The sequence below is a fragment of the Rhinatrema bivittatum genome, chromosome 4 (assembly GCF_901001135.1).
Source record: "Rhinatrema bivittatum chromosome 4, aRhiBiv1.1, whole genome shotgun sequence".
Classification (NCBI taxonomy): Eukaryota; Metazoa; Chordata; class Amphibia; order Gymnophiona; family Rhinatrematidae; genus Rhinatrema; species Rhinatrema bivittatum.
Window position 1 is genome coordinate 326,443,327 of NC_042618.1, and position 24,842 is coordinate 326,468,168.

At 42.4% G+C, this 24,842-nt stretch overlaps 1 long non-coding RNA gene across 1 annotated transcript in view; it reads right to left on the reverse strand.

Annotated features, from left to right (window-relative positions):
- The window catches only part of LOC115089512, a 91,889-nt gene that overhangs the window by 49,698 nt on the left and 17,349 nt on the right, over positions 1 to 24,842 (reverse strand). Inside the window, exons 2-3 of the long non-coding RNA XR_003856131.1 lie at positions 22,375 to 22,495; positions 21,192 to 21,231 (exon numbers count right to left, since the gene is read on the reverse strand). This is a non-coding gene — a long non-coding RNA (uncharacterized LOC115089512). The remainder of the gene's footprint in view (positions 1 to 21,191; positions 21,232 to 22,374; positions 22,496 to 24,842) is intronic.

The window sequence follows — 24,842 nt, forward strand, 5'->3', positions numbered from 1 at the left end:
ATAAGCAAAAAAATTATTACATAGATTGTTCCATAAATCTTTTAACTGTTGAAAAGACAAAAGGTAATCTTGTGTTTCATGAATCATTTGCCCTCTATTATTAAGCCCCTTATCTTCCCAGATATGAAACAGGAATGTTCCCAAACTAACCAGGAAATCAACATGCCCCTTAAAAATATAAGTAAATTAAAACAGACACATTCCTTCTTGTGCATGCTCTCTATCATCACAATGCATTTCTAACTGTTGGGAATCAGGAAGTGGATCCTTGGTCCGACCGACAGAGAGAGGCTGACGTAGATCTCCACTTGGTGGTGTAGGTTGGTAGGCGATACCACCGCTGCAGGAGGATGGCTCTTCACCCTGGAAGTCCGTGGCCCCTCCAGGAGAGTCCTGTGGAGGTCCGGACCGCTGGGACTTAGGTGTCTTCACCCTGGAAGCCCGCAGTCCCCCCGGGAGGAGTCCATGGAGACCCAGGCCGCTGGGACTTAGGAGAGCAGCAGGTGGCGAAGCCAGGAAGGCAGACCAGGTTCAAGGCAGGCGGCTGATGGCATAGACGAGTAGACAGGCTGGGTTCGAGGCAGGCGGCTGAAGGCGTAGATGAGTAGACAGGCTGGGTTCGAGGCAGGCGGCTGAAGGCGTAGACGAGTAGACAGGCTGGGTTCGAGGCAGGCGGGCAGGATCAGGTGGGCAGGATCAGACAGGCAGATGATCAGGAGCAGACGGGCTGGACCAGGCAGGCAGACAGGCAGGAACAACAGGCAGGATCAGGAAGGCAGATGAGCAGGAACAAACAGGCAGGATCAGGTAGGCAGACGAGCAGGAACAGGCAACTAGCTACTCACAGGAGCCGACCACATTGCAAGGCAAAGTTCCTGGTTTAGACGCCAGGGTTAAATCCCCCTCGGCATCTGACGTCATTGCAGGGGGCTGGCCAAGTTTTTGCACCAGAGGCCCTTTAAAAGGAGGCCCTCTGCGCGCGTGTCCTAGGGGCGTGGTCAGTGGAGCTCGGCGGCGTCTCCCTCATGGAGACGCCGCAATGCAGGCCCAAGCAGGCCCAGGAGATCCGGCGGCTCGGTTTGCGCCCTGTGGGGGAACAAAGGTAAGGGTCCGGTAGCGAGGTGCGCGACCGGAACCGCAACACTAACAGAGGTAAACCAAAAGTTATTATGGTAATTTACCGTTAGCTTATACCATTGCATCCGAAGAAAATCTGCCTATAAGAATGAACCCATTCATCCATTTAAGCTTTGTCATCATATTTACTATTCCTCATCGCCCATTCATTCACATATCTTAACAGCATTCTCACATCAAGTAGGACCGATCCCCCAAGGTCTTTGATACCCACTAAGATACCGAATAACTTTCACTCTTTTATTTTTCCATATAAAAGCAGTAATATGAGACCTGTAATACCACACATCCCTTCTCTTCACCCACAAAGGCATCTGGAGACAATACAAAATGCTAGGCAAAATTATCGTCTTAACAAGGGCACATCTGCCCATTAACAACATGGGCTATGTTTTCCATTTTTCCAAAGCTCTTTGAATGTTCTAGGAATACACATCACTTAAATTCTTTCCAATTCTTATTCATAAATACCTCACATGATCCACAGTCCACTTCAAGGGAAAGAAACCTTGCCAATTTTCCTTTAGATTATTGTTCATAGGGAATATTTCAGATTTATTACAATTAATTCTGAGCCCATAAAAATCACCAAAAGTTTCTATTACTGAAATAATTGTATCCAAAGACTCTTGAGGATTAGCTGCTATTCTGTCTATCTCACATGATCCTATGCGCAACTTAAATACATAGCTTAACTCTGTCTTTACTCCCAGACAGAGGAGGCTGCTTCTTCAACTCCAAACTTTATTAATAGGCAAAAAACAAATAAAGTATTATTGTGCATAAACTGGAGATAACAGTGATCAATGCAGTCTGGGTCACAGAAATAAAGACAGGTAAAATAAGAATTGTTTTGCAGGGTTGGGGCAAATTAGCTGCTGCATCACGTAGCCTGGACAGAACATTGCTGACCAGAGACGACTGAAAATAAATTACAAGGAAAAAACCATTCCAGGTACTCTTCTTCCAAGTTAAAGGTTAACTCTTTAGAGTCAGCTGCACTGAATACAGCAAAAGCTGTGAATATGCTGGCTGACCACCAGTTGGGCAGTAGTACAGTAAACAAATTGGAATGCAGAATAAAAGAATGACCAATAACATTAGCAACAGAAGCAGGCTGCTGTAGAAGCAGGACACTGTGAAAGCAGCACAACATTGAGCAAACAGAAAAACCGCTGTGGAGACAGGACAGCCATATAAAGAAGCAGATCATCTGCAAAAAAAGATGTGATTTAAATTGTTTTTCCCCTTATCCTAATACCTTCAAAAGTTACCAGTCCCCTCAATTTAATTGCCAGAGGTTCTAAAACAAGAATAAATAATAATGGGGGTCAAAGGACAATCTTTTCTCATTCCACTATACAAAGCAAAACTCACAGTCAGTTGCCCATTGACTAACAGCCTCACCATAGAGTTATTATATAACAGTGTAATTCAACCTGTAAACATTTCACCGACATAACATTTTGCGAAGACCCATATTAAATAATCCCAGGTTACTCTGTCAAACACTTTTTCTGTAGCCAGGTTTGCCAAGGACATTTCCTCACTCCTATTTTGGAAAACTGTAAAGCTGTTAATGCCTTCAAGATATTAGATACAGAGTAACACCCTTTAACAAATATCATTTACTCATCATGTACAATCTGTTAAACAATATTATTTAGCCTATTAACTAAAATTGCAGAAAGTATCTTGATGTTTTGGTTTAACAAAGAAAAAGGCCTATAAAATTCTGGGTAATTCGGATCCTTCCCTGATTTAGGCATCAATACTATGGTGGCTAAATATTGACTCTCCTCAAAGATACCCCTTTCCCTTGCTTCCTGAAACATCTCTTTCAATGGCACAAAAAAAGAGTCACATAAAATCTTATAAAATTCTGGACCAGATGCATCAGGGCCTGGAGTTTTATCAGCCTCAATTGTCTGATAACGGTTTGTATCTCTGTTTCTCTTATAGGTGCTTCTAGTTCTTTGCATTGAAAAAATTTGACAGTTTATCAGATCTTTGAAAATTCATCACAGGAATTCATACAATATGAACCTTCAGAATATAATAATTCGTAGAGGTTTTCAAATGCCCTAGATAGAGTGATATTTTTTCACAATGATCTTGATATGCTGAGTAATTAAACTTTTTTCTTTTCATTTTTAACTAATCTAGCCTGTATATTGCCCGCTTTACTGTGCTACTGATACAATTTATATTGGAGAAATTCTAAACTCCTTTTAGCTTTAAAATCCAATAAAGTATTCCATTCTTGCTTGATTTTTGCAATTTCTTGCTTTATATCCATTGATAAATTTTGTATATGCATGCATTTTAGCTCAGATAATTGTTTAATCAAAAGTCTTTAGTTCTTTTATTCCTTTCCTTGATTTGATACACGTGAAAGGAAATAATACAGCCTCTTAAAATTGTCTTGGCTGTATTCCAAAAAGTTACTGATCTTATCTCCATTGATTCATTTTGCTGCTTATATTCTTTCCAGGCCTCTCTTAAAATACCTAACAAAGCCAGATTCATCTTCCAAGATCTTACCCCTTCCTGCACCAGGCCAAGGAGTGGACCCTTGGCCTGGTGCAGGATTGGTACGGCCCTCCGGTCGGACCCAGAGAGCGCCTGCCACTAGGAGGCGGAGCACAGGAGGAGACAGAGGCTAGCTGGAGCTTCGCCAATAGCAACCCGAGGTTCTCTTAGGTTGAGCCCTTGGTTACCCGGGCCGCCTGGTCTTAGGTGGGCCTCGCAGGGTCTCCTAGAGAGAAAGTTCAAGGGAGTGCCCACCAAGAACAAGGGTGCGTGGTCGGTGTTCAGACAGGGAAGTCCAGAGGTTGCAGGAGGCCAGAAGAGAGTGTCAGAGTGTATAGTGAGAATCAAGGCCAGAGTCTTGGTGCAGAATGGTCAGCCAGGCAGGGATGGTAACAGAGTTCAATCCGGGTGTAGTCAGGTCAAGCAGGAAGTCAAGTTCCAGGTGGCAGACAAGAGTAGTCGAAGTTCCAGGCAGAGGTCAGGGCAGGCAGCAATCAAAGAGTAGACAAGAACAGGCAAAGGTCAGTACCGTGAGATCAGTCCAAAGGGTACTACCAGGGATGGAGAGACGAAGGAGCAGGAGACGCTGGAACAGGAGACACAGGAGACGCTGGAACTGGAGACACAGGAGACGCTGGAATGGGAGACACTGGAACAAAGAGACTGGAACAGGAGACACAGGAGCAAGACACGAACGCAGGAAGGCAAACTAGAGACAACAGAGTGTACAACCCGATTGCCAAGGCCCCGAGCTAGGGGCCGGGCTGGTGTATATATACCAGGCCTACGTGACAGGATTGGGCGTCGCCCAGGGTTTTCCCGTGCTAGGGTCTTTAAATGCGAGAGAGTTCCACGTGCGCGCACCACGGGGCAGGGCCGATGCCGAGCCCCGGCGCAAGGAGTGCTACGAGGGAGTAGGCCGTGGAGAGTCCGGGGACGCTTGTCAGAGCTGCGACCAGGCGAAGCTGGGAGTCAGGGAGGAGCTGGTAGATGGTCGCGCCAGGTGAGCTGGCCCAGCTGCAGAGCCAATGCGGCCGGGAAGCGCAACATTTTGGAAATAGCATAATCTGAACTCATACCATAGAATGATCTGAGAAGGACACTTTCTCTATTTTACACATTTCAACCATTGGCAAAAAATTCCTCAGATAAAAGAATGTAGTCTAATCTAGTATGGACATTATAACTTTACTACTGGTTCTGATGAGATACAAATCTGGAGATTTTGTGAGAGAGAGAGAATCTGATACTCTATATATCTCCCACTATAATAGGAGAACTTTCAACGGAGGTTGACTTTTTGCTGGGGGGGGGGGGGGGGTGGTGTGTGTTACATTGTTCTGCCTAGGGCACAAGGGTCTGTAGACCCTTGTTACACTTCTCCCCTCCCAAAAAAAAACCCCACCCTGAGTTGAAAGTGCCCTTCTTGCAGTTGGAGATATATAGAGTGTCAGATTGTCTCTCTCTGTCTCTTTCTCTCCCCTATTGTGCATAAAGGCTCCACACATTTATGCGGTAGGGATATTTTAAATGACACGTGTACTAGCACGCATGATATAAAATTAAGCGTATTTTTGCTCACGAGCCCAATGCATGCCTTTATGGGTGCACGTGCATTCCTTTTAAAATTTATCTGATAGTATACTTTATTCCCACATCCTTTTGATTTTTCTGGGTGTTTCGGAAGGCTTGCAATCAACTAGTGGGCTATCTACAATATTAAACTTCCCCCCTAACCTATTTATATTCATCCCATTGGAATAGTTCAGTCTGCGGGGAACGAGCCTGATACAGGTGAAGCTCCAGTTCTGTTCCAGCCCAAGGCTAGTTCGCCAGCTGTCAGCATGAGCAGGGGCAGATTGCAGGAAAATATCAGCCTGGGGGATTTTTTTTCAAAACTGGCCCACAAGGTATCTGTCTGAATCCCTTGTGCATTTTCACTGCAGCATGTGTTTCAACAGTTCCCAAAAGCATGCCAAATTGACCCTTCATAGGTATATCAAGTGACCTGGAGCCTGGCAGAATTGAGCCAAAAAATCTCCAACATAAATGTCACATTTTTCTACGTAGAACACAGCAAACAGAGCTGCATGCCCTTTTCCTTCCATGCAATCAGTTGCCATCTACTCGCAAGCCTGGTTACATCTCTCATAATTATATCTTGGATTCCTGGTCTGGTATTAAAGTTTGTTGCCAACCAATCACCTCTTAAACCAGTTGCCAAGTAATGTGACAACCACGCTGCTGCCAGTGTAAGACGCGCACATAGTATCTCAGACACAAAGATGCTCACACACACACTCTTGCTCTCAGTATATGGGTGTGTCATAGAGAACTGAGAGTGGAACTGGTGGACGGCCTTGCCAGGTGAGCAGACCCGGTTGTGGCACCAATGCAGCCGGGAAGTGCAAGACATACTCATAAAATGAATAAATATTTAAAAGCAGCTGATGATTAAATATATATAACATTAGGGCAGATTTTAAAAGTCCTACGCGCGCCGAGCCTATTTTGCATAGGCCCGGCGACACGTGCAAGCCCCGGGATGTGCATTTGTCCCGGGGCTTGAGAAAAGGGGCAGGGCGTGGGCGGTTCAGGGTGGGGTGCATGTTATCAAATCCATGGTAGGCGCGCGCAAGGGGGTGCACACTTGTGCACCTTGCGTGCGCCGAGCCCTAGGGGAGCCCCGATGGCTTTCCCTGTTCCCTCCGCCCCCTTCCCCTCCCTTCCCCTACCTAAAACCCCCCTAACCTTTGGCAAGTTGCGCCTGCCTCTGGGTAGGCGTAGGTTGCGCGCGCTGGCCAAGAGGCAGAGTGGCCGAAGCAATCCCCTTCCTTGCTAACTCAGTTTGATAGCGATATCAGAGACCTTTAAATATTGGAAGCGGATGACGTCATCTCAGGGGGACACCCCTGAGGTTCGCGCTCTTGCTGGTACTTCGTGCACTTGCTGGTACTTCAGTCAGAGCGTGTGCCCTGTCTTCAGGCAACATGGCGGATCTGCAACGTCGAGCCGGTCCGGGGACACCAGAGGGCCGTCCATCAGACCTGGAGGGAGTGGCCAAAGAGGTAAAGAGGGTGGAGTGAGGGCGTCGAGCAGCGACGGTCGCAACAGCGCACGGCTGCGCGCACATGTTATAAAATTGGGCGTAGATTTGGGCGTGCCGGGTTGCACGCACAAATTTATGCCCGCGCGTAGGTACTAAAATCTGACCCATTGTTTTTTTGTTTTAATTTTTCAATCAATAAAATATTTCAAAACAGCAGACGCATCAAACACCACCCAATAATTAAAACTAAGGCTAAAATAAAATTCCTTGCTCTTCATACCTGGGAACTTTAAATTCTAGTCACCCTGCCATGGATTAGTCAGGGATAGGAGGTATGCACAAATTTTCTCCTTTCTCTTATATATACGCACTTTCTATCATATATGCGCATTTTCACACAAACTCCCTTATATTTTCTCTCACATACATGCAGACTGGCTCACAAACTCTGGCTCACACACATGCTCACTATTTTAAATAGTCCTCTTGCTCACACAAATGCACATTGATGTGCTTGTTCTCTCTCACTCACATACATGTTCACTGGCTCACTCACTCTTGCTCACACACATGCTCTGGAAAACACAGTAAGCCTGCATTGGAACAATGGAAAAACAGAAACATCATTCCTCATAAAACATTAAGCAATAAAGGAAAGATATATAAAACATCATTCATAATATTAAAACCATATTTAAAAAAAGAATAAATGTCATGCAGGCAATAGCCATTGAACATCCAGTAATTAAAATAAGTTTTTGTAATATTTCCCAGAAATCAAATAATTCAAACAGCAGACACATGAAATAACATCCCAATATTTAAAATAATAGGATTAAAAAATTCCAGCTGTTCATACCTGGGATCTTTTGATTTCCAGTCACCCACAGATTGTTGTGGATTGGGGGAATTGGCCTCACAATCTTTACTTCTCTCTCCCTTCCCAACCAAACACATGCTGTCACACACACGCACAGGCTTTCTCTCACATATATGCTGTCACATACACAGGCTCTCTCTCTCTCTCTCTCTCTGTCACACACACACACAGTCTCAGGCTCCACAGACACATACAGGCACTCTCACTCTGTCATACATATGTAGTCTCTCACACATACACAGGCTCTGTCGCATTTTCATACACATGCAGGCTCTTATACATACACGCAGGCTCTCATACACTCACTTGCAGTCTCTCTCTCATACACACAAGCATACACGTAGCTTTCAGGCCTCCCCTTTTCTTCTGGTCTTCCCTTTGTCTGCTGTGGGATGGCAATGCTGCTCCTCAATGCTGAAAGGGAGGTGGAAAAGGCCACTGCTACCTGCAGCTCCTGAAGGGTGTGGGGGGGGAGGGCCTCAGCTGCGTCTGCGTAGGCCTCTTTTCTGCTGCAGAATGATGGGCATGCAGGCCTCTCTTCGGGCCGTGGCAGGATGGGCTCTGTTGCGGCTCCGCAGGTTTCTCTTTGGGGGCAGGAATTTGGAAAAACCACGTGATCAGAGTGACCAATCCCCCGAAAGGCCAATCCTCCCCTGGGATTGAGCCTAGTGGGTCCACCTACTAGTCTGCATTGACCACGCTACAGCACAAGAGTCCACTAGCCTTACATATTGCTTATGCTGCCTCTTCATAGGTAGGGTTGTTACTGTTCGAATCCTTGGAGTTAGTGATATTATGAGATTAACTCCAAGTTTGCTATATAGGTTCTAAGTTTCTTTTTGTTAAGAGTTTTGTGCTACTTTACAAAGTGTCCAGCAGTGGAAGGTTATTGTATTGCTGTTACTGAGGTGACAACAGAATTTGAAAGTTTTGTTGTATGTTGAATTGTAAGGGTCAAATATATAGATCCTGTAACACAAAAGAGTGGGTAAAGGGGCCCAATGTGACATTGGGCCCCTTTACCCACTCTTTTGTGTTACAGGATCTATATATTTGAGTATTATTACTTTTTTCCTGTTCTTGTGGATTCTTTATACTGTGTATTGAATTGTAAGGGTCAACATCCTAGGTCTATTGTTGGGGACTTTCTAAGGATGCAGATTGTGTTACAGAACTGGAAATGCAGGATTTATATTGAGATTCTATCCCTTCTTATATAAATTTTAGACTTCACTCTCATATCCAAATAGAAGAATTCATTGAATGAAGGTATCAGATAATTGTAATGGTTATTTTGCTTTGAGGTTGAGACTGGCCAAGTTTGTTTTTTTTTTAAACTGCACAGAAGGACCTTGGGACTTTTTCTTACTCTACCTTTTATAGCCCATTTAATGGTAGGAGCATGGTGTGTGTAAATGTCACTTTGGCTTGCCCCCTTGTCACCATCCCAAATACTTCTGTCTAGATGCCACTGACAGCAGCACAAACTGCTTTAGTTAGCTTCCGCAGTAGTGTTTCTGAAACTCCATCAACCATAGAGTTGGGGTCAGGCACCATCATATCCTTGTTCACAGACAATATTTCAACCATATATCACTCTGGCCTCAACAAAATCTCAGTGTATTTTCTGATTACAAAGTTGTCCATATGAGTTCCCTTCTTTTATAAACCAAATAAATCCCAGGAAAAGGCACTTCTAATGGAGCAGGCACTGAGGGCGTCCACTCAGCTCAGCGTCATCACCTGAAGCCCAGCTTATTCTTGGTTTTTAGCTTAACTATTGCATTTTATTAGATTTGCTGTGGTATGATTATGGAGTAATCCTGTTGATGTTATTTACTTTTTTATATGAAATAATGTGTTATTGGGCTTATTGATTGTATTATTTATATTTATTTGCTACATGCTTGTTTGTTTTGATCTTATTTTCTTGTAACATGCCTTGAGCATTCTGGCAGGAAGGCATGCAAGAAATAAATAAATATTAATGCAATGTAATATTCGGATGTACTCATCGCTCCCATCTCTGGTCCTGCTCACAAATAGCAATTCACCCACAGAGATATATGGATTTTATTTGCCACCCCAAATGCATCTACTCTGCATTTATTTACCCTGTCAGACAGGAGTAAGTCTGGTTTGCCTCACTTATATTCTATTTCTCGCCTCCCATTAGTCCCTATCAGAGGAAAAATGTATTTTTTTCTTTTCTTTTCTTCCAATGGCATATGATGGGATCTGGCCAGTGCCATCCTCTTTCCATTTACTTTATCCAGTTCTATTACAATAACAGAAAAGAGCAGGAAAGAAAATCTGGCTTGTAGCCATTTCTCTGCTTTTAAAGACACAGTAACGTGATTTCTGCAGTGCATCTTGGAACCTGCCTGACGAAAAGCTACCTACTTGCAGACAGCACTGTCAGAAGCAGGAGACAGGAGGGGGATATAATGCTGTCACTGCTGCTGTTGTTCTCACTGTGATGATGGCAGAAGTACATTTCTGTGCAACTCCTTCTGTGCAGTCACATCTTTGAAAGGGGGGCCATCTCATCAGAGGCGAAATTGCCATTGCCATCCCTGGCCAGCCATGACACTGAAGGGGGACCCCATCGACTCACCCGGGGTCATTTAGCCCAGCAACGGTCCTGACAGCACAAGCATCTCAACACACTATCAACAGAGACCCATCCCATCCTATTCATACCTCTTTCTCACAATCAATCTCACAAGTAAGCACTATCGAGATTGACCTTGTCCACATTCACTCACACGTCTGCACTCAGATCCATCATTTATGCACCCCCTCTACCAGACCACATTTTCTATTAGGTGGATTAAGCACATGCCCGGGGCAGCAGTTGCAACCCTAAACATTTTGCTGGGCAGATTGGATGAACCATTTGGGGCGGATTTTCAGAGCCCTGCTCGCGTAAATCCGCCCAAAACCGGGCGGATTTACGCGAGCAGGGCCCTGCGTGCCGGGAAGCCTATTTTACATAGGCCTCCCGGCGCGCGCAGAGCCCCGGGACTCGCGTAAGTCCCGGGGTTCTCCGAGGGGGGCGTGTCGGGGGCGGGCCCGGTCGTCACAGCGTTTCGGGGGCGTGTCAGCAGCGTTTTGGGGGCGGGTACGGGGGCGTGGCTACGGCCCGGGGCGGTCCGGGGGCGTGGCCGCGCCCTCCGTACCCGCCCCCAGGTCGCGGCCCGGCGCGCAGGAGGCCCGCTGGTGCGTGGGGATTTAGGCCTCCCTCCGGGAGGCCTAAATCCCCCGACAAAGGTAAGGGGGGGGGTTTAGACAGGGCCGGGCGGGTGGGTTAGGTAGGGGAAGGGAGGGGAAGGTGAGGGGAGGGCAAAGGAAAGTTCCCTCCGAGGCCGCGCAAGGCTATGGATTTTGTATAGCCGGCGCGGCTCCGCGCGTATCTACTAAAATCCAGCGTACTTTTGTTTGCGCCTGGAGCGCAAACAAAAGTAGGCTATTCGCGCGCCTTTTAAAATCCGCCCCTTTGTGTCTTTACCTGCCATCATTAACTATGTTACTATATATTATAAGCTCGAACATCAAGAACAGGCACAAGGAATTGTCCAGTGATAGAGCAGTGGGCTGAGATCCATGGAAGCCAGGGTTCAAATCCTGCTGCTGCTCCTTGTGGCCATAGGCAAGGCACTTCACCCTCCATTGCCTCAGCTACAAACTTAGGGGGCCTATTTACTAAGTATCTTCCCCATAGATATAGAATGGGAGAAAAGCCTCAGTAAATTAGGTACTTACATTGTAAGCCCTCCGAGGCCAGGGAAATATCTACTGCACCTGAATATAATTTGCTTTGAGCTACTAATGAAAAGGTGCGAACTAAAGCTAATAAATAAATAAAATTGTCAATCAGCTGATACTGTGAACTGCCACTCCATGCAGTTTATCCCTATGCAGAAGTGTTGCACCTAAAGTTACCACAGGCTATCCTGTTACTTCATTTCCATCCTTTAGTTACTAGGGATCCTCTGTGATTATCCCACATCCTTTACAATTCCATGCATTTGCGGTACAGTAATCCAAAGGATGAAAGATGGGGTGAAAGACTGATGTGCATGGTCCAGAAGAGAGACTTCAGGGTGATAGTTGCTTCGTATCTGCAAATTATTAATGAATTGTTTTTGTGGAGGGGGTTTGGGGAGCCTGGAATTTTTCTCCTGCTTCTTTCTAATTCCAGCTCAGTCGGAATCACAGAGATCCTTTGCCATAACTTTAATTCAAAATTATCAGATGATTTTTCTCCCCCTCCCCATCCTCCACCTATTTTATATTCCCTCCTAATTCAGCCCAGTCATTGCAGTGACAGTCCTCAGCTGGGGCCATGCACAGGGCTCCCTCTAAAACCCTGCAATTGTCGGCATTAAATCTGGTGTCACCATTGTGCAATAAACGAGACTTCCTATATGTGGTGGCCGTATGGGAGTATATTATGTCATATAAAACTCTACACACAACCTGGTAAAACAAAACTTAGTTTACTAAATGTTGTAAATATATGGTATAAAATCATCAAAGAGAAACAATATCATAATGAATATCAATACAAGCACACAACACAGTAGGCATTATGTAGATTAATCAAGTAAATAAGATTGCAATCATAAGAATAAAGAAAAGGTATTATACAAAGAATACTCTCCTCATAGGTCCTCCCTGCTATGGAATTGGGTATTCTCAAAGATGAAGGACTGTATGATGCCAAGAACTCCACTTAAAAAAGTTATTTGCTCTCCTGTTCATGGCTCATTCAACAGCTCACTGTTGCTCACAGCTTTATTATATATCTTATTCTCTCTGACTTTAGTCCAGTGTCTGCGTTAGGTGTTTCAATTTGCACTTTAACAAAAAATTTACAATCGGCTTGTTAGGAAGGTATTTCAGTATTAATCTCTGATCTTCCCAGTTGTTAAGAGACACCAGATGTCTTTTGAGGTTATCTTGACTCTTTATCAGCTCATTGGTGCAAGGGAGTCTCAGGAATGAAAGGAAAACAAATACCACTGATAGTATCATGCTTTTATAATCCTTGTACTTAAATTATATGTAATATATACATTGATAGTATCACATGGTGTGGTAAACTTATTGCACCCTGCAATAATTCCTATTTTCACATCAGAGAGAGAGAGAGAAAGAGAGACCTATCTACAAGGCCTTCATAGTAGTGAAGTATTTAATTTATATTTAATTAAGTTTTTAAACAATTTACATTGCGAAAAACACAAGAAAATACCCTGTTTTACATCAATTCTTCTTATCAGGCAATACGTATCATTCAAAAGTGACAACTACAGTAGTATTTAGTCCACATTACGGGAGGCTTATTAAAAAAGAATATTAATATTCCAGAAAATCTGCAATTACACATTGCAAATAAGGAGAATATTCAATTATTGCAGTTAAACTTCTCAACCTGTTTCTTTATCCACTAAGAAAGACTCCAAATGGGAAGGATCCTGAAAAATAAATTTATTCCTCTGATAAGACACAGAGCACTTGCAGGGAAACTTTAAATAAAAGTAGCCCCAAGGGCTACCACTCGAGATTTTAAAGACAAAAATTGTTTTCGTCTCACCTGCGTTGCTCTGGCCACATCTGGAAAAATCTGAATCTGTTGTCCACAGAAATTTTGATTTTTATTTTCAAAATATTTTTGTAAGACCAAATTTTTATCCTTCTCCCTACAAAAAGTTACTAATAAAGTTGACCTTTGTGAGATATCATCAATAGAGGCTTCTAAAAAAAAAGTTAAATTCGGAGAATGTTGGACAACATCCATATCTTCTTGTCCCTCTTGTGTCCTAACTCTGGACTTCAGTATATAATAAAGTTTGGATATACTTGTATCATCAATTGTTGTGATCGATAGTACTTCAATGAAATATTTTTTGAGCAGTTCAATGGCAGACAGTAATCTGGTTTCAGGAAAATTCAAAAATCTTAAATTTCTATTTCGGTTTTCCAGAATTTCCATCTGCCGATGAATTGCCAACCCATCTTTAATAGAGGAATTATTTACTTCTTTAAGATTATCAATCTGATTAGACATAACATTAGTATGTTCCTCTAACTATACCAAACGGTTATGTCTCTCCAGTACATTTTTAATTTCTAAAGTAGTGTTTCTATTCTGATCTATTGAATTTGTTACAATTTTCTGCAAGTTATCCAAAGACATCCAGACATCCCTTAAAGTAATATTCTGAGGAACTATGAATGTGGTGACTGTTGCACTCAGTCCCGGATTCAAACGTTCCTCAGCTTCTTCCATATTTGAAGAAACATTTATCACATCGTTATTAGTTTTCACAATTTCTTTAGACCCTGAAACATTAAACTGGGATACTAAAACTGAATCCATGCTTGATTGAGATAACTGCTGTGGTCCCTGAGCTTCGGGAGATCCTGAGGAAAAGGAAATATCTGGGATTGTTCTTAAATTAGCTTGACTTACCCCTAATAATATGCGAGTCCATTGGTCCCCTCACAGGCAACCCTGGAGAGGAAGTCCAGACCTTTACTTTTCTCTTCCTGCCCATAAAAGCGATAAAAACAACTGAATAATTTTTTCAAGAAGGGGCGCGCCCCTTTGGCGCGCGGCTTAGGATGCGCGCTGATGGCGGCGCGCCGTAGCCAGTCCAATTTTATAAGAAAAATCAGACCGTCCCCCGTCGATGACCTCACGTGGGGGGCGGGGCGTACCGGTCCGCGTTGATGTTCCGGGCTTCAATCTCAAGGGGCTGGAGCCCCGACCTCAGTCCCGACCAAACCCTCTCTCAAGAGGGCTCTCTCCTCCACAGCGCCTCCCAGTAGTGAAGTATTTATATCTCTATAGGAGGGCCATCTAATAGCTCAAAATGAGATGGTGGTGGTGGTTTAGGGGCCAGTTTCTCATGTAGAGTGAAACGTACTAACAGCACAGTACACCTCAGTGATAATTTGAGGTCATTTAGAGTGAGGAAAGTCTCACAAAGACGACATTTCTACTATGTTCTCTCACCCTAGCTTGATGGCCTCTATAACAGGGTACCATCAAGTTAGGGTGGGATAACATAGTACAAAATTTAATCTTTGTGAGACCTTCCTCACTCCAAGTGATGTCAAATCTTCACTGAGGTGTACTGTGCTATTTGTACGTTTCACTCTACATGAGAAACTGGCCCCTAAACCCTAAACCACCACCAACACCTCACCTTGAGCTATTAGATGACCATCCTATACAGATATAAATAGTAGCACACTGTGAAGGCCTCCCCAGAGGTTCTCTCTCTCTCTCTCTCCTCCCCCCCAAGCCCAGGAATGACCAAAATGCAATTCTAAAACTGTATCATGAATTGCATTATGGCCATTTCGGGCATATTGCACATGGCAATATGCCATTTCAGGCTTATTGCACATATTGGGGTAGATTTTATAATTTTGTGTGAGCGCGAACAAGAGTATGCAGGATTTACGTCTGCCTCTGGCAGACGTAAATCTGCGCGCACCAGCGGGCTGCTGGCGCGCCATCACCCGACCCAGGGGCTGTTCCAGAGGGCGCGGCCACGCCCCCAGAACGCCCCGGGCCGAAACCACACCTGCGGCGCCGCCCCCGAAATGTCACGTCACCCGCGCCACGCCCCTGAAACGCCGCGTCACGACCACCACGCCCCCCGCCACGCCTCTCCATGCAAGCCCCAGCACTTACGCGCCTCCCGGGGCTTGCGTGCACTGCTGAGCCTATGCAAAATAGGCTTGGCGCGTGCAGAGGGGGTTTGGGGTAGGTTTTCGGGGGTACGCGTGAACCCCTTTGAAAATCTACCCCATTGCACCTGGCATTAGCCAGGAAAAAAGGTGTAGTTATTTCCGGTGTTAAAACCGTGCAATAGCATGTGTTATGCTATCGCACGGTGTGATATTGCCCCTTGTTTCCCTAAATCCCACCCCTTCCAAAGATTTGTATTTGCACCACTTGCTAGCATTATTATTACATGCGTTATAGTGTTAATGCAGAAAAAGTACTATCAGAATGTCAGATGGACATGCAGACAGCATATACCAGGAACATAGAGAATAGCAACTAAGGACTAATAAAACTGCATCAATTCAGACTTTATCATGCATGTAAGAAACAAAATAATGGCATCTGGAAGTACATATGTAACTAAGTATTAACTAAGTGTATCATAAAAATATTTCATCATGATAATCAGTTATTACATTTCAAATAGAGACATATTGCTTCATAAAACAAATAAAAACAGTATCTAAGTAAGACCATCTCCCTTGGGACAAAAAATCCCTATAAAGACAGACCTTATGCATTCATAAATTCTAAGCACTTCAGTCCATAAAATGAAAGTTTGAAGGGGGTCTTTCTGTTGCAAAGAATGTGATGGTTTTCCCTCCACCAAGTCATAGCATCACTGACATGTACAGATCACTGACATGTACAGATCTCTCAATGTTCTCGAAGCTTGTAATTAAAGCAAAACCTTTGCACTCCAATCATTAAGTCAGATGCATGTGCATGAATTAATACCTGACATGAAATAAACAAAAATTCAAATTAAGTAAAAGAAACTCTATGATAGGAAGAAATCTTTCTCTATAATTTCTGAAGCAAAAAGCAATAAGATAAGAAGAAAGCTTATCTCATCCCTTATATCAGATCTCCTTATAAACCGCTACAAACATCTGCTTTGCTCAAAGATCAAGGCACTCAGAAACTAACTACATGTTTCAACTCATTCTGCTATATAGGTTCTTTCACTAAATAAACAGTATCTATAATATTTCATTACATATAATAGGGATAAAAAATAAAAAAACTTATGAATACATTCAGTCACATGATAGGCATTCTGGTCTGATGATTCAGGACCAGAAGAATTTTTTTTCATCTTGCCTCCCCTTGTAGCGAGATCTTCACTATCAGACATACAGACTACATTGCACATCTGCCTAATGCAGGAATGAAAAAGAAAGTTTAAACAAAATATGTATTATATTTCCATAGAGCAATGCTGATCTGTTTCACACAAGTATTTACCAATTGCTTAAAGAAACCAAACCTTATTAGTTTCTGTACAAATTCAATGCTAGCCATTAAGAGGGGTATACATTCCCTGTTATCACGTTGACAAATTACAGATTTCACTTCAGTCCAAACAGAATTAAACATTCTTGCTAAATCAAATTAATTTATTATGAGACTCAACTCATTTCCCCATATTTTTAATTCCATTTATAACTTTAATACAGAAAAATCAATTCATTTAAACAACTTTTCTCCTCCATTTGTATTTGCGTATGAAAAACACTTTCCTGCATCTCCTACTTGCCCCCTTTCTCTCTGCTGTTAAACCCTTAACTCAAAGTGTCCTTTCAAGTTCTAAAACTTTAACATTAGTAATAATTGCCTCTACAGCAACCAAATTGTCACTATCCCCAATAGAGGAGCCGCCGTGTTCCCCCATGACCCAATTCTGAATCCCTACACAATTGTGCGTGTCAACTACATGTGTAAATTGAGACTGGGCTGTGATTCCTGGATCTGCAGCCATTCCCTGCTCTGGGAATTGGGCAGACAGCAGTTTTTTACTGCAATGGTAATCAAAACCATAACGGTAATCAGACAAAAGCATAAAACCTGATTTCAAACAGTTGTTGATATTTGCCAGTCTTCGCTGGAAAAGACAGTTAACAATTTCTGAAATCAAATCAGAATTTTGTCCTAATGCTATAAGGTCCCTTAAATCTGCAGTGTCTATTTGGTTCAGTAATTGTCCTGGAATATTAAAGTGTTTGTAACTTGTCCAGCCAGACAAGCTATCAAAAAACCTAGTCACCGGGAATAGTGCTAGACTTACACATGATTCCAGTATTAACAGCAAAAAGGACAAGTATTCGTTTTGTCACTTTCTGAATATGTCTTAACACTCTAGAAAACAAACAATCACTAATCTCATCCCCAATAAAGTGTTCAATGACATAATATGTATATAATCCTGTTCGTGATGCCAAATGTACGTGGTGGCCATATGCAGATATATTATCTCATATAAGACTCTAAACACAATCTGGTAAAGCAAAACTTAGTTTACTAAATGTTGTAAATATATGGTACAAAATCAAAGAGAAACAATATCACAATGAATATCAATACAAGCACAAAACACAGTAGGCATTAGGTAGATTAATCAATTAAATAAGATTGCAATCATAAGAATAAAGAAAAGATATTATACAAAGAATACTCTCCTCATAGGTCCTCCCTGCTATGTATTCTCAAAGATGAAGGACTGTACGATGCCAGGAACTCAACTTAAAGAAGCTATTCGCTCTCTTGTATGTGGTGTATTCAGTGACTCGCTGTTGCACACAGCTTTATATATCTTATTCTCTCTGACTTTAGTCCAATGTCTGCAAGTTAGGTGCACTTAAAAAAATTTTTTACAACCAACTTGTTAGGAAGGTATTTCAGTACTAGTCTCTGATCTTCCCAGTTGTTAAGAGACACTAGATGTCTTTTGAGATTATCTTGACTTTATCAGCTCACTCGTGTCAGGGAGTATCAGGAATGAAGGGAAAACAAAGACCACTGATAGTGTCAAGCTTTTACAATCCTTGTACTTAAATTATATGTAATATATATACATATTGATCCATAATCATCAATCATGATGATTGAATTCAAAAAGAAACTCAAGACCTGGCTCTTTACATAAGCCTACACTTAAAGGTCTAGCTCAAAACCACATCCCAGAACTTGAATCATTCTCGCTTTTATAATCATATCAAACAACTCCTAATTTTTATCCTTAGTCTCACAATTCCAAATCATTAAATATTTGAGCATGCTACACCAATACCTCTTAATCCAGATATAACCTCAGTTTTTGAAGTCTTCACTCCTATAGAAATAACCGCCAGTTCTTATTTACTTAACCCTATTCTGTAGACGTAAACTTTTCATGAAGACTGTAATCTGTAAGCACCTGTATTTATTATAAGAATTTGTATTTACTATTTACATTTATTATTTAGCTATTAACATTGTTCTGTTACCACTTGGTACTATTTCTCTCCTTTACCTCAAACTCTAAGTTCCTACTAAGTTAGCCATGTTATTTATACCCAATCGTTGGATGTAATTGTATATTTGTTTAATTGTTCAATCTGTTTGATGTAATTTTCTGTTCCTTGTTCTGTGTAAACCGAAGTGGTATGCACTAGTGCATGAACTCCGGTATATAAAAGCCTTTAAATAAATAAATAAATCATTGGAGCCTATTCTCATCCATAGCTCTCTTTGCATCACCAAGTCTTCTGGGGATCTAGCTAAACTGCCTAAAATTATCTTCTCACATTCCCTCCCCTTAGGGGCTTTGCATGCTGCCTCCACAATCCGAGCTCGAACTAACCAGGGGAGTGGAAGACCAGACCAGCGAATTGAACCCAAGTTCCTTGCATGCCATTGAGGTGCCGGGCTGGCCCATTATTGGATGTTTTTAAGAGAAAACTGGAAATAGATTCCTGGGCATATCCATTTCAAATTGGGCATACATGTGCGCGCGCTACCTGGCGTGCGCACATGTATGCCCCATTTTATAACATGCGTATAGGTGAATGAAAATATTATATGATAAGAAAAAAATTATTTGAGGTAAGGAATTTAGACTGAAAGTTAAAAGTAAATTACAGCTGAACAGCAAATTGTTTCAGCTTATGTAGCTGATTAAAAAAGGAAGACTAAATGGAAAATTAACAAAAATTCAGCGCGGAGGTTAGAGGGTTGCATAATAATACATAAGCCCTTTAAATAATCAGTATGTCCTATCTTATAGATAAGGTACAGGAATTGGCCATAACCAGATTGGTGAACAACATTAAAGTTATTGTGAATATACCAAAGCCCAAGTGAAAGCATGCTTGGCCAGGCCGTTTTAAAAATGCATGGCCCGGCCACGTGTGTATCCCCTGGTTTTTGCGCGCACCGAGCTTTTAAAATTTGGGCTTAAGGCTTTATCAAGTATGCACGGAAGTGCCAGGCTCCTTGAAAGGGGGGGGGATGAGGGGGCGGGGGCCGAGTGGGTCAGCGGCCATTAGGCCCTGTCTTGGGAAAGCATTCACTGTTACTTCAGCTATTCAAATGAGGTAAATTCCAAAATTAAAAAAAAAAAAGATAGGAAAAGGGATTTTAGGGGTCGGGGAGGAGAGGGAAAAGGGAGGTAGCGTAGCAAGGGGGATAGGAAAGTTTCCTCCCATTCTGCTACTTAATTGGAGTGGATTGGGAGGGAACTGGTGTAGGCCGGATAGTGTCACCATGTGTATTTTTAAAAAAAACAAACCCCTTGCGCATGCAAGATGCCACCTGCCTGCACATGCATGCGCCAATAGAAAAATTGAGTGTGCATGTGCTTTGGGAAATCGTATTTTATAACATGTGCGCATCCATGTGTGCGCGTCTGGAACAGTACACATGTTTTAAAATTTAACCCTAAGCCTGGTATTTCTGTAAATTAAAAAAATTGAAAAACAAAGCTAGGGAAAAATAAGTATCTATGATAATAAATCTAGATTGTGGCCTTGAAAGGGCCTAGAACTGATTATAATAAATATTCAACAAAATAAACTTACAATTTACTGTAAACAGATTAATACTTTATCAGAAAAAGAAAAGCGACTATGAAACTGGAGAGTGTGTATGAGTGAGTACCTGAAGAACCTGTCCTCAGCACACTATACTTGAACTTGGTCAAAGTAAGTCCAAGATTCAGTAACCAGTAACCTTATTTATACTAAAATACATTTGCTCCGATTGCCTCTTATTAATGAAGCCACAGTTTTTCCTCTTAGCAAATTAGTTAAGGAAAATTTAATTTTCCTTTCTTTTGCTAGTTAAAACTATCAGTACAATAAGCCATCTGGACATGCACTGAGTGTACACATAGGCTGCGGAAGATATCACGGTGAAAGGTTAGTTAGTAAATAAGAACATAAGATAGGCCAAACTGGATCAGAACAAGGGTCCATCAAGCCCAGTATCCTGTCTCCAACGGTGGCCAATCCAAGTCACAAATACCTGGCAAGTACCTAAACATTAAATAGATCCCATGCTACTAATGCTGGCAATAAGCAGTGGCTATTCCCTATTGATTAATAGCAGTTTATGGACTTCTCCTCCAGGAACTTATCCAAATCTTTTTTAAACCCAGCTACACTAGTAGCACCAGTTGCAACTAGTGTAGCTGGGTTCCTTTGCAAGTTATTAAAAGTAGGATAGTAGGTGTTCCTGAACAGATTACATGGTCAAAAGTTTAAGATCTTCAGTCCTCGTACTCAGAGGACTCAAGCAATGGACTCTATCAGACAAAGTTACTCTATGTCCTGGGTGTTCCTGACTGTACGCTCAGGAGCAATGAAAGCTAGTCCTGGCTCATGCAATGCATCAAAGGAAATTAAGCTAAGCTATGCACACCTACAGACAAGAAAAATAGAGATAGCAAGTGAGAGAAAGAAAGATACATATAAAGAATAGACATTTACACAGAAAATATTAAAGACATACAAAGTAATACTTACCTGAAGTGTAATTTTTTATTTCAGAAACTTCTTTGAGCACCTACAGGGAAAGAAAGCACACAAAGGATCAGACCTTAATTAAAACATAGAATATATTACATGATAGAAATAAATACAATAGTGAGAAAAGAAACTTATCTAAAAATGATTGGTGATTTCATCTTGAGATTTGTTACAGAAGAGCAGATAATGGAATCTAAGAAGAGAATAGCAGCTACCAGTGTGAAGGTGCTAAGAGCATGAAACTGGCCAGAGGTGCATAAAACTGACCAGAAAAGGATTGTGACCAATTTAATGAGCCTGTGGGGAAAATCTGCAAGTTCACCAAAGATTTCTAACCAAACCATGTTGCAGATTTCAGCGACTCGACTATCCGCTGTAGGTTTCTTGAGGGTTCACCAATATTTGCAGAGAATCGGATGAAACCCCACCATGCATCATCACTGAATGTTTGGCCAGATCCGCCAGAAGAAATCTGTTGAAATTTACTTCTGGATCTGGTTAAGAACAAAAATGAGAGACATACGTGTGGAAAAAAGGTAAATATTTCTGTTCTTGTAATAAACTGATAAATTCATGGGAAAAATAAAATAAAAGCTGAAAAATGAAGGTCCCTATGAATGAATAATAATAAAAAAAAAACTTCTCATGCACCAAATAGAAAATTTTCGAATTAAAGAAATTTCGTGCTATAAGAATATTTTTAATGCACCAAACTAGGAACAGCTTTTAGGGATGTGCAACTGGATGATCCAAATGTGAAATTTGATCTGAATGAGTCAATTTTTGGTTTATTTTGGGCCATCCAAACTGAATGGGTACAGTCCCTTGAAAAATCTGGTTCCTTTTTGGTTTATTCAGTTTGGTCCCATAAAGCAAAGTCCGACAGAACAGAGACGGATAGGATGGGACAAGGAAGGAGCAGGACTAATCATGTTTCAATACTTTTTCAATTACTGGCAGCTAATGGATTGACCTTATCATTTTAGTGAAAGTGAAACTAAGAGCACTTTGAGCAATCAGTGACTGTTTTGTTCTCTGTCATTCCTCTATTGGAGAGAAGCCAGAGATTTTGAAGTTCCTTACTTCAAAGTTTCAGAGTTAAAGAAAAGATTAAGAAAAAGCTTTAGCTTTAGAGGTGAAAAAAAGGTGTACTCTTACAGTTTCAGTCACTTTTTCTTACCTGTACTGCTAGCATCAGGAGAACCAATAATCTCTCTGTCAGAGGGCTAGAATGTAACTGTATATCAACAAGGTAAGACTGCACTTCTCTTCTACAGTAGGCAGGCAGCATGTGTCAGTATCTGTAAGAAACAGAGAGAGAGAATTTTTTTTCTTTCAGGATGTACACAGAGGCCAATGACTCCCTGTAATGGGGGCAGCCTGCTTTCATTGTGTAAGACTCAGTGACACTGTACTAATTCTTCTGTGTGGCTTCTGCACTAACAAGTCGATTTTAAAAGGCCCACACATGCAAATACCAGGTGTTACGTGTATGGCCGGACCATGCTTGCACAGAGTGCATTTTAGAAAGGGCCCGGCCACGCGTGTAACTCTCGATACACACAGAAGTGCCAGGCCTGAAGAAAGTGGCCGGCTAGGGGGCTGGGAAAACACGATTAGATGCCGTCCCGGGGAAACAAGTGCTGGCAGCCGTCTGGCGCACGGTTTTTACTTTTGCTCCAGAGCAGCAGTAAGTATAAAAACAAAAACATTGGAGATAGCTAGGGCAAGTTTAGGAGTCAGGGAGGAGAGGGGAAGAGGGAGGAAGGATAGGGTTAGGGAACTGGGCAAAGGCCCGATTGCATTGCTGCATGATTCTTTTAAAATCCGCTCCCCACACGTGGAGGAGGCCACCATTAAAATCTGGTGCGCATGTGCGCTCAGGAATCGCATTTTATAACATGCACGCGCCGACACGTGCATGTTATAAAATAGCCGTGTCTGTGAGCGTGCCAGGAACTGCGCACACATGGACGTGCGTGCAAGCCTTTTAAAATCTTCCTCTAAGTTCTTAAAGGTGAATTTTAAAAGCCTGATGTGCGCCAAAACCAGGAGATATGCGAATATGTCGGGCTGGTGCACAGCGAGGGGATTTTAAAAGCCACCTGAATGCACATATATCTCCCGCTACTCACACAAACGAAAAATTCCTAAAAGGGGAATGGGTATGGTTTGGGTGGGCCAAGGGTGTTCTTGGATTTCAACTTCAAATTAGTGCATAAATACTTATGCGCACAGGCACGTGCCAAGGTTCCCTGCCACGTAACTTTACTTCTGCTATGGAGGGCATGTAAGTAATAAAATAAAGGTAAATAGATAGATCAGTAGGGTTTTAAGGGTCAGGGCTAACAGGGGAGAAGGGAGCCTATTAAACTAGGAGGGTTTGAAAGTCCTATTCCTGTGTGAACTGGGAATGAAGTGGTAAAACTGGTAATGGTGTCGACACGCATGTCTTTTAAATTCCCCCCACAGTAAAAATGGCCTTTGTGCGCAAAGGCGTGTGGCCATTTGAAATTTTGCGCACATGTGCGCATGATCAGGCTCTTTTACAACATGCACGCATTTATGCACGTATGTTATAAAATGGCTGCATCCCTGGGCGCGAGCTAATGAACATGTGCACATGTGCACCCACGCACCTAGTTAAAATTACTGTCCCTGTGTACATAGCAAGCATCAGTAATTCACTGTTCTCTGTAACAAAAATGACTTTCTGATCTGTTGTCTGTGTGTGTCCACACATTGATTGTAACACTAAGAGGGGTCATTCTTTAACGCTACCGCACGCGAAAAGGGACTTTTCGCGTGCGGTAGCTAGCTCGGGGCGGAGTCGGAGTGGAGTCGGCCCCGGAAGAGGAGGAGTCAGGGCGGCACCGGTGCCGACGCTGCGGACACATCGCTGGCGGCGAAAGGTAAGATTCCTTATCACCACCAGTTTCGCGCCGATAACTACACCTTTTATGGTGAAGTTATTCGGTGCGAAAGCCGGCACGATCACACCGTGGAGGTGCAAATACTGTCTGCTATCGCAGGACCGCCCCCTGCTTCACCCCGCCGCCCCCCGGATTCTCTAAGGTCTGCGACCTTAGAAAATCCAGGCCTATAAGTCCCTAACCTCACTCTATACCTTGAGACTTTGTGCTTGCTGCCATACCCTTCACTCTATGCCTTGGGATGCTGATTTATTTATTTCAGCTTGATTATAATCTGCTCTATCAGAAGCCACTTAAAGGAGTTACAATAAAATAAATATAAAACAAGCCCAGATACCTCCTCATCCCAATACTCTCAACCCAACAAAGCCTCACTATTTGTGCTACTTTGCCCCTCTCATGTTGACTTGGGCTATTCATGTCACTGTAGGTGCCCTCTGCCCCTCTTTCGGTGCCATGAGATGCTCATGCCGTACTTGGTGTCTTGGGGTGCTGTTGCCTCTGCTGCTAATGCCTGCCAGCAAGTTTCATAGAGTCAAAAAAAGATGGTAAACAAAACAAATGGACTTGGTAACCAAAACAAACAAAACAAAACAAAATGACAACCAAAACAAAATAACAAACCGAACTGAAATTTTTTTTACATAAATACTCTTTACAGCGTTTCTGATTTCTTGCATGATATAATACTGTGTACAATGTGTTATTTTTACAA